This window comes from Phaseolus vulgaris, chromosome 7, assembly GCF_000499845.2.
Source record: "Phaseolus vulgaris cultivar G19833 chromosome 7, P. vulgaris v2.0, whole genome shotgun sequence".
NCBI classification, from domain to species: Eukaryota; Viridiplantae; Streptophyta; class Magnoliopsida; order Fabales; family Fabaceae; genus Phaseolus; species Phaseolus vulgaris.
The window spans coordinates 15687952-15698096 of NC_023753.2; positions in this window are offsets into that span (position 1 = coordinate 15687952).

Sequence of the window (10145 nt, forward strand, 5' to 3'; positions counted from 1 at the left end):
TGTTCTCTCTCACAGTATGCTCAAGAACTCGCAAGCGTAAAGAGTATAATCTGAACGTGCGTACCTCAAAAGTTCGTTGGGGAACCCTTAAATATCCAGTCGTACACGTGCCACCATCTGGAGCCTCCTTGACTTGGGCGCTGCTTCTGACTCTCTTTTGGCGAAGTTACTTATGCATGGTACTGCCCAGTGCATGGCTAACTTGGGAGCGCGATCTCTACTAGACTTGGCGAGTTAGGGTGCCTTCGTACACCCTCCCTGTGGTCTCGCCGGCCGCCTTCATCTTCGGCGATGTGCTTGCTCTGGCGATCTCCAATCACTTGGTCGCCTTACAGTAAAATATAACCGGAGGGGCACGCCCGTTACCGGCTTGCAGAGGACCGGTGGCGTCGCCAGGTACTCCTTCAGCTTAATGAAAGCCGCTTCGCATTCCTCAGTCCATGCAAAGCGACTGTTTCTCTTGAGGCACTGGAAATATGGGTGCCCCTTCTCTCCTCCGGCGGAACCAAACCTCGAGAGCGCCGCCATCCGCCCTGTCAGCTGTTGCACCTCCTTTACCGACGTCGGGCTCCGCATGGCGATAATCGCCGCGCATTTGTCGGGGTTCGCCTCTATCCCCCTCTCTGTGAGCATAAAACCCAAGAACTTACCGGCCTCTACCCCGAAAACACACTTCTCCGGGTTTAACTTGAGGCGGTACTTGGATATTGTGACGAACAACTCCTCCAGGTCCGCCATGTGCTGCGCCCTATTCTGCGACGCCACCACCATGTCGTCCACATAGGCGTACACATTCCTCCCGAGCATTGGCGCCAAGACCTTGTCCATTAACCTTTGGTACGTGGCGCCCGCATTTTTCAGCCCAAAAGGCATCACCTTATAGCAGTAACTGCAGGTCTCAGTCATGAATGCAGTCTTGCTCTCGTCTCTTGGGTGCATCTTGATTTGGTTGTACCCCGAAAAGGCGTCCAGGAAACTCAGCACCTTGCTGCCGGACGCACTGTCTACCAAGGCGTCGATGCTGGGCAGCGGATACGAGTCCTTTGGGCATTCCTTGTTCAGGTCCGTGAAGTCAACACACATCCTCCACTTTCCGTTCGCCTTTTTCACCAAGACGACGTTGGCGAGCCACTCAGGGTATTGAATCTCCCTGATGTGGCCAGCACTCAACAGCTTTTGCGTTTCGTCTTTCACCACCTGCTGTCGTTCCTCATTGAACTTTCTCCTTCTCCATGCTGAGGTGGTGACACAGGAAATCAGGATCAATGCCTGGCATATCCGAGGCGGACCATGCGAAGGCATCCAGGTGGCGTGAAATCACTCCTGCCACCCCTTCTTGTTCTTCTGGGCTCAGCGAACTTCCTAACTTGAAAGTCTTGCCGCCAATCCCCCTTTCTACGGCGATAGCCGCGGGCTGTTCCCTGCTATCATCTTCGTCGGGTGCCGCCTCTACCACGGGCGCCGCGTCGTCAGGGCCTTCCTCCATAAGCGCATCTGCTTCGGGCATCGCCCTCTCCGCTATGGTCTCTTTAGGCTTCAACCCAACGGGCGTCGCCTCAATCATCGTCGTGTCCGCGCTCGGCGGACGTTCATACACCATGAACACGCCTCTCTTCGTTTTCAGGCTGTTCTCTTAGCATTTCCTTGCCTCCTCTTGGTCTGACCGGATGACTATTACCTGGCCATTGAGGTCCGGCAGCTTCATCTTCATGTGACGTGTGGAGGACACCACGTTCAGACGGTTTAACGCCAGTCTGCCCAGCAAAATATTGTAGGCAGAGTTGGCGTTCACGACAAGGTACCGGATGCTTTCGGTACGGGAGGCCTCTCCATCTGTGAACGTAGTCCTCAACTCCAGGTAACCCCGGACTTCCACCTGGTTATCCCCGAACCCATACAGGCACCCCATATAGGGACTCAACAGATCGGGGGACAGCCGTAACTTATTAAAGGTCGACAAAAACATGACGTCTGCCGAACTTCCTTGGTCGACAAGCACTCTGTGCACCTTCCTTCCGGCTGTGACGACTGAGATGACAACGGGGTCGTTGTCGTGGGGTACCACATCTCGGAGGTCTCTTCTCGTGAACACGAGATCCGACTCCCATGGCTCCCCCGAGAGCCTCTCTTCGATTGAATTTACCCCCCTCGCGTATTTCTTCCGCTGGGAGGCGGTGGGTCCCCCGCCGGAAAAACCTCCAGCAATGGTGTGGACCTCGCCAAGCACAGGCATCTCGTGTGCTGGTTCTTCTGCCGGCGGCGGCAAGGTGGCGGTCGTTGTGGGCTCCGCGACATAGTCCTTCAAAAACCCAGTTCTCACCAGCTCATCTAGCTGGTAGCCCAACGACAGGCAGTTGTCAATGTGGTGCCCGAAAGCCTCGTGGAATTCGCACCAAGAGTCTTTACGAGGCCCCAACACCTTGTCGGTCTTCGCCGGTCGCCTCAGCCTCTCAGCTATGTTAGGCACGGCGATCAAATCCTTCAACTCAACCACGAAGTTGTACCTCGCCGGTCTCGCTCTTTCTCTGGCCGGGCGATCGCCTCCTGCTGGACCCCGGGGCTGGGGCTTTCTGGCCTCGTAGGGGCGTCTCGCCTCTGGCTTCTTTCTTCCCGTCGTGGTCTCATTGACCCTGACGGGTTGAGCTCGCGCCGGTCCCCTCGGGCGTGAGGGCACGACGCTGGTGCGCTTCACACACACCTCCCCTTCAGAAGCAATATGTTCCACCGCCCTACGCCATAGTTCAGCGAAAGTCCTAGGGCGGTTGCGGATGATGGATTCTCCAAAAGGACCGGGGCATACGCCTTTCACAAATGCGTACACGATCATAGGCTCCTCTGTCGTACCAACCTTCACGACCTGGGCCCCGAAGCGATTGATATACTCCTTCAGGGTCTCCCCTTGATACTGCTTCACATCGAATAGGTCGTAAGAGACCGGCGGCGGGGCCTTGTTTGCTAAGTATTGTTCCCTGAACAACCGCGACAATTGGCGGAAAGATGTGATATGACCCTCTGGAAGGCTAATGAACCAGTCCATAGCCATCCCGGTCAGGGTGCTCATAAAGAGCTTGCACTTGGCAGCGTCAGAACCGCCTACCAGGACCATCTGCGTGTGAAATGCAGCAAGGTGCATCTCTGGGTCCTCCATCCCTGTGAAGATCACCTTGGGCCCCGCGAACGTGTTCGGGATCACTGCGTCTAGGATCTCCTGCGAGAAAGGAGTGGAAAATTCCCTTGGTGGGGAATGGTTCTCCATCTCGTCATGTCCAGGCCGCCTCCAATCATTTCTCAGGCCCTGGTGCAACTCCTCATTTACACGGTGGAGCTCTTCATTTCGCTCATGCGAGGCGTCGAGATCTGCCTGCATGCGTTCCTGTTCCATTTTCGACTCCGCCATGTCCTGCTGCAGCCCCCTCATTATCTCCAGGACCTGCTGCATGGATAGTTCTGCTGGGGCTGCGCGTGCTGTGCTTCGTCTGGTGGGGGCCATTGTCACTCCAACCTCCTCCAACGTTACTGCGACTTCGTAGATTTTCTCGAACTTGTGATGGGACTGATGTTTTATATCGGCCCCACGGTGGGTGCCAAATGTTCCGTCCGGTTGACCGGGACGTCCTCGTGCGCGACCTCAACCGTCAGCTAGGGTCTCCTTCCCACTGGTTACCTGTGGAATCCTGCAAAAAAGAGGACAAAGAGGCGCCCTAGCGGCCGTTTGCACTCCGACGCTCAAGTCAGCCAGCAAGAAACACCAAAACTGTTCACCTACGTCTCTGAGCACCGCGTATGGCACTCTGAAGGTGGTAAAATGGACTGTGTATTGTGTGTGTGTTCTCTCCCTCAGGCAAAGATATTCCCCAGTCACTTGTACGTAACCTTGAAGCACGAGCAAGCAACTAGAGAGTTCTGGTAAATCTGCCAAAAGTTCGAACCCTGTTTCCAACATTCTCCGCGCTATTTAAACTACCCAAGCATTTAAAGCGCCTTAAAGCGCCTTTTATTACAAATGTAACGCTCTCAATCAGCGTATTTAATTAGAAAACGTAGCGCATTTAAGACGTTGAAACGCTTGGGAGCCATTATAGTACCTGAATGCTCGAAAGGGAAACTGTATTGAATGACTTTAATTACCTGGCACCTGACTAAAGGGTGTTTCTATTCTGGCATGGTTGTCGTACACGTGGAGGTCCTCACGACGCCGTGACCCCATCTGGGGGCGTTTCTGCCCATCTGGGGACGTTTCTACGTGTGAGTCCTCTTGCTCGGGAGTGCTACTGCTCTAGGGGTGACTTTTTGGGTGCCAACTCATGCCCCCAATCATCTAGTCACTTACTTTGAAAGCGTATCTGCCTTCCTCTCGTACCCTGCACCCGGCTGCCCTGGGCGTGACCTTCCTCTTGAGTCGTATCTGTCCCCAAGGCGTCTCTGGGGCGGCAGGGGTACTTCACGAGTCAGGCTGCCCTCCACTGATGCTATCACTATGGCCTTGAAGCCACCTTTTCCTTCTCTTTATCGCTGCCCCGGGCTATCGGGACTTGAGGCCTTCCCACGGCGTCGCTCCCTCCATGGTCTTTCCTACCCATGGGTATCGGGGAACCACACCGTGATTGCCTTGCTTTAGCACTGTTTGATCTGGCGACGCCCTGGTTGGGCGACGCCATCACCTAGGCGACGCCTTGTCTTGGCGACGCTTCCTCTTGGCGATGCTGGCACTTGGCATCTCTCCACCTAGGCGACGCCTTGCGGTGACTTTGACTCTCCAGTCGTTGACTTTGACCTTGACTTAGTCAACGCCTGGATACGGGACGGTACAAAAACCTCGAAAGAGTACATAAGCCGCTTTGGGGCACAGGTGGTGAAGGTGGGTACCATAGACGAGCCCATGATCCTGTACGCATTTAGGAAGGGGGTGTGTCCTGGATCTTTTAGTAAATCACTTAACCGCAGCCGCCCCAAGACCTTTGCTGAGGTAAGGCGTAGAGCAGTAGAACACATTGCCTCAGAGGGCGAGGGGTACGAGAAGTGCACGACAGCTGCGCCTGCGCGACCAAGAGCGCAGATACGAACGCAACCCGCTAGGGTTCACGAAGCTGCCAGAGAGAGAAGAAACCCAGACATGAAGCGCACCTATGAGACAAGAAGAACCCAGCCCGCCAAGGCACAACTTTGTGGTAGAACTCAGAGACCTCATCGTTGTGCCCAATGTAGCTGACAAGTTGAGGCCGCCAGTGAAGTCTGACAAGGTACTGGGACCTCACAAGGAATTGTGGTGCGAATTTCACCAGGCATTTGGACACCATATTAACAACTGGTCGGCGCTGGGCTATCAGCTAGATGAGCTTGTGAAGAATGGTTTCCTGAGAGATTATCTCGCCGGGACCACCACGACCATAGCCCCGGTGACGCCAGAGGAGGACCAGGCACACCAGGTACCAGTCCATGGGGAGGTTCACACCATTTCTGGTGGATTTTCTGGAGGAGGGCCCACTGCCTCTCAACGTAAGGGGTATGAGAGGTCAGTAAGTTCAGTTGCACAGAAATTTACAGGAGACCTTTGGGAATTAGACATCGTGTTCACAAGGGCTGACCTACGTGATGTCATCCCACACGACAACGACCCCATGGTCATCTGAGTGGTCACAGCAGGAAGGAAGGTACATAGGGTCCTCGTCGACCAGAGGAGTTCTGCGGATGTCATGTTCTGGAAACCTTTTAACAAGCTACAGTTATCCCCTCACCTCTTGAGACCCTATACTGGATGCTTGTATGGATTTGCAGATAACCCAGTAGAGGTACGTGTTTACTTGTAGCCGAGGACGACGTTCACTGATGGAACGACGTCGCGTACCGAAAGCATCCGGTACATGGTGGTTAACGCCGATGTTCCCACCGGTTGACCGGGATCGTCTTTGCGCGTGGCTTGTCCTCGCGAGCTAGGGCACCTTCGTTTTGCTCCGTCTGTGAGTACCTGAAAAGAAGTGAACAAAGGGGCGCCCTCGCGGCCGTTTGCACTCCGACGATCAAGTCAGCTAGCGAGAAACATCAAAGGTGACGCACCTCCGTATCGGAACACCGTAAATGAATGCTCTGAAGGTGGTCAGAAATAACTGAGTGACTAAAAATGTGTTGCCCTAATAGCCTTGTACTCATAGTGGGTGCACAGCGAAAACAACTAGGGTTTGTGCTCTGTGTAACTATGAGAATTCGGTCAAAACTCTCGTCCCCCTTCAAATTCCCCAAGGTCCCTTTTTATACATCTCTCATGTTTAAAGCGCATTGAAAGCGTATAAAAATATTCCTTGGAACGTTGAAATCTTAACTGAATTAACACGTACCTTGGCAAACTTTCACTGCTTTCTTTGCTATATCGCGTGCGTTACCTTCGGTGCTCCTTGTCATTGTGTTCGACTTTAACTCTTTGGGTAGCACGTGATCTCCTCTCTTACCCTTCCTGTTTAAGTTGTGATGCGTACCCTTCCCTTGGTCTCTCCACCTAGGAACTTACTTGGCCTTCGTATCTGCGAGGAATCTTCCTCATGAAAGCGTCGCTTGCCTTGTCATTGCCTAAAGGCAAAGAAGTATTTGGTCTCTACTATGGCCTCAACATCGCTCAAAGGCGAGGAGGACTTATCTGTTCGTCTCTAGTGCCTCAACGTCGCTCAAGGGCGAGGAGGGCTTATCTCACCTGTGTTGGGTGTCCACACTCAAGGAGGGACCTGCTCTGGGTGTCCTCAGGGCACCTGAATACTTTGGGAACAAAGTCGCACTTTGGTGCCCACGCCCATGGAGAGGTCTAAACAATGGTACCGCATTGTTCATGGAGTGTCTAAAACACCAGGGCAGCTTAGGCCTTATCTTTTTGCGCTTGGTCCCCACGCCTGAGGAGAGGCTTGCTACTGTAACGTCGTATCGTCCTCAGGGTGTCTAAAAACACCAAGGCGAAATGTTCTAAACATCAGACGCTGGGGCTAGTTGTTCCTACCTGAGGAGGGGGCGTCCCGAAGGGATCCTTCGACCCCTGCTCAGGGACTAGGCACCCAGATTTTAGCTTATATCTATCGTCCGATACCGGGGCCAACTATTCATACTTGAGGAGGGGGCGTCCCGAAGGAATCCCTTAACCCCTGTCAAAGAGTTAGCGCCCGGGTTTTTAACTTATGTCTAACATCTGATACCGGGGCCAGCTATTCATACTTGAGGAGGGGGCGTCCCGAAGGAATCCTTTCACCCCTGCTCAAGGACTAGGCTCCCGGATTTTAACTCGTACTGATATATAGTACCGGGGCTAGGTGTTCATACTTGAGGAGGGGGCGTCTCGAAGGAATCCTTTAACCCTTGCTCAAGGACTAGGCTCGCGGATTTTAACTCGTACTGATATCTGGTACCGGGGCTAGTTGTTCATACTTGAGGAGGAGGCGTCCCAAAGGAATCCTTTAACCCCTGCTCAAGGACTAGGCGCCCAGATTTTAACTCACACTGGACATTCCTGATGCGTCAACTTGCCTAGGGGTTACATCTCCTCCTCCCCTTGATGCACTGAGGACTTTCAAACTTGCCTCAATTTGCTTACGCAAAGAGGTCTTGTAATCTGTTTTTGCCTGTACTCCCTCAAGGCGAGGAGGTGTTTTCAATCTCTTCTCGCCTACGCTCGCTCACGGCGAGGAGGACTTTTTTAATCTCTTCTCGCCTACGCTCGCTCATGGCGAGGAGGACTTTTTTAATCTCTTCTCGCCTACACTCGGTCACGGCGAGGAGGACTTTTTTAAACTTTTCTCGCCTACACTCGCTCACGACGAGGAGGACTTTTTTAATCTTTTCTCACCTACACTCGCTTACGGCGAGGAGGTCCTTTCAATCTCTTCTCGCCTACACTCGCTCACGACGAGGAGGTCCTTTCAATCTCTTCTCGCCTACGCTCGCTCACGGCGAGGAGGACTTTTTAATCTCTTCTCGCCTACACTCGCTCACGGCGAGGAGGACTTTTTAATCTCTTCTCGCCTACACTCGCTCACAGCGCGGAGGTCCTTTCAATCTCTTCTCGCCTACACTCGCTCACGGCGAGGAGGACTTTTAATCTCTTCTCGCCTACACTCGCTCACGGCGAGGAGGTCTTTTCAATCTCTTCTCGCCTACGCTCGCTCACGGCGAGGAGGTCCTTTCAATCTCTTCTCGCCTACGCTCGCTCACGGCGAGGAGGACTTTTTAATCTCTTCTCGCCTACACTCACTCACGGCGAGGAGGTCCTTTCAATCTCTTCTCGCCTACGCTCACTCGGCTCAAGGCTGGGTCCTCCTTGCCTCGTAGGTGCACTTTTTGTCTGGGTTCCTTCTCTCTGTGGCAGCTTCGTGGACCTTAGCGGGTTGTTTGCGTATCTGCGCTCTTGGTCGCGCAGGTGCAGCAGTCGTGCACTTCTCGTATGCCTCGCCCTCTGAGGCAATGTGTTCTACCGCTTTACGCCTTACTTCAGTAAAGGTTTTGGGGCGGCTGCGGTTAAGCGATTTACTAAAAGATCCAGGACACACCCCCTTCCTAAATGCGTAGACGATCATGAGCTCGTCTGTGGTACCCACCTTCACCACCTGCGCCCCGAAGCGGCTTATGTACTCTTTCAGAGTTTCCCCTTGGTATTGCTTCACGTCGAAAAGGTCGTACGAAACTGGGACTGGGGCCTTGTTGGCTAAATACTGCTATCTGAATAGTCGTGAGAGTTGGGCGAAAGACGTGATGTGACCCTCTGGGAGGCTGATGAACCAATCCATAGCCATCCCAGTCAAAGTGCTCATGAAGAGCTTGCACCTTACGGCATCAGAACCGCCAACCAACATCATCTGTGTGTGGAACGCAGTGAGATGCGCCTCAGGATCGCTTGAACGTGTTGGGGCTCGCTGTCTCTAGGATCGCTTGTGAGAATGGTGTTGTGAATCCTCTAGGTGGGGAGGCAGTCTCAGGCTCGTCTACATCGTGCCATCCACGACGTAACTCCTTCATGCGCTCTTGCTCCGCTTTCGACGCTGCCATTGCTTCTTGCAGCCCTTGCATCATGCCCATGAGTTGTTGCATGGTCATCTCTTCACTCCTAGCGCGTGCAGGTGTTGTGGTCATGGCTTTCTGGAAACTCTCTTAACTTATCTGGGTGTTGAGAACTGGAACTGAAAAACTTGCGTGCTGGGACTGATGTTTTATATCGGCCCCACGGTGGGCGCCAATGTTCCCGCCGGTTAACCAGGATCGTCTTTGCGCGTGGCTTGTCATCGCGAGCTAGGGCACCTTTGTTTTATTCCGTCTGTGAGTACCTAAAAAGAAGTGAACAAAGGGGCGACCTCGCGGCCGTTTGCACTCCGACGATCAAGTCAGCTAGCGAGAAACATCAAAGGTGACGCACCTCCGTATCGAAACACCGTAAACGAATGCTCTGAAGGTGGTCAGAAATAACTGAGTGACTAAAACTGTGTTGCCCTAATAGCCTTGTGCTCACAGTGGGTGCGCAGCGAAAACAACTAGGTTTTGTGCTGTGTAACTATGAGAATTAGGTCAAAACTCTCGTCCCCCTTCAAATGCCCCAAGGTCCCTTTTTATACATCTCTCATGTTTAAAGCGCGTTAAAGCGCATTGAAAGCGTATAAAAATATTCCTTAGAACGTTCAAATCTTAACTGAATTAACGCGTACCTTGGCAAACTTTCACTGAAACCTTTAATGAGCACGTGCGCATTGTCACGTGCCCTTCTGACTTGATCGTTATTCTGCGCAGAGGGTCCCACAGTGCCGCAACCCAACTTAGGATTATTCCACTGTGTGAGCCCTCTTTCCTCGAAGTGCTTCTGGCGCGTGGGGTGACTTTCTGGGTGCCAACTCATGCACCCCAATCGCTAGTGACTCGCCCTGGGGTGTATCTACCTTTCTCTCGTATCATGCACGTGGTTCTCCCCTGGTTATGGCCCTCTCATGGGTCGTATCTGTCCCAGGGTCTCCCAGCAGTGGCGTGGATACTTCACGAGTCAGGTTTACCCCCTACCGGTACTAGAACTTATGGCCTTGAAGCCACCCTTCTTTGTTACTGTTCTGAGCTATCAAGGTCCAAGGCTTCCTCACGGTGTCGCCCCCTCCACGGTCTTTCCTACCCATGGGCATCGGGGGTTAACACCATCG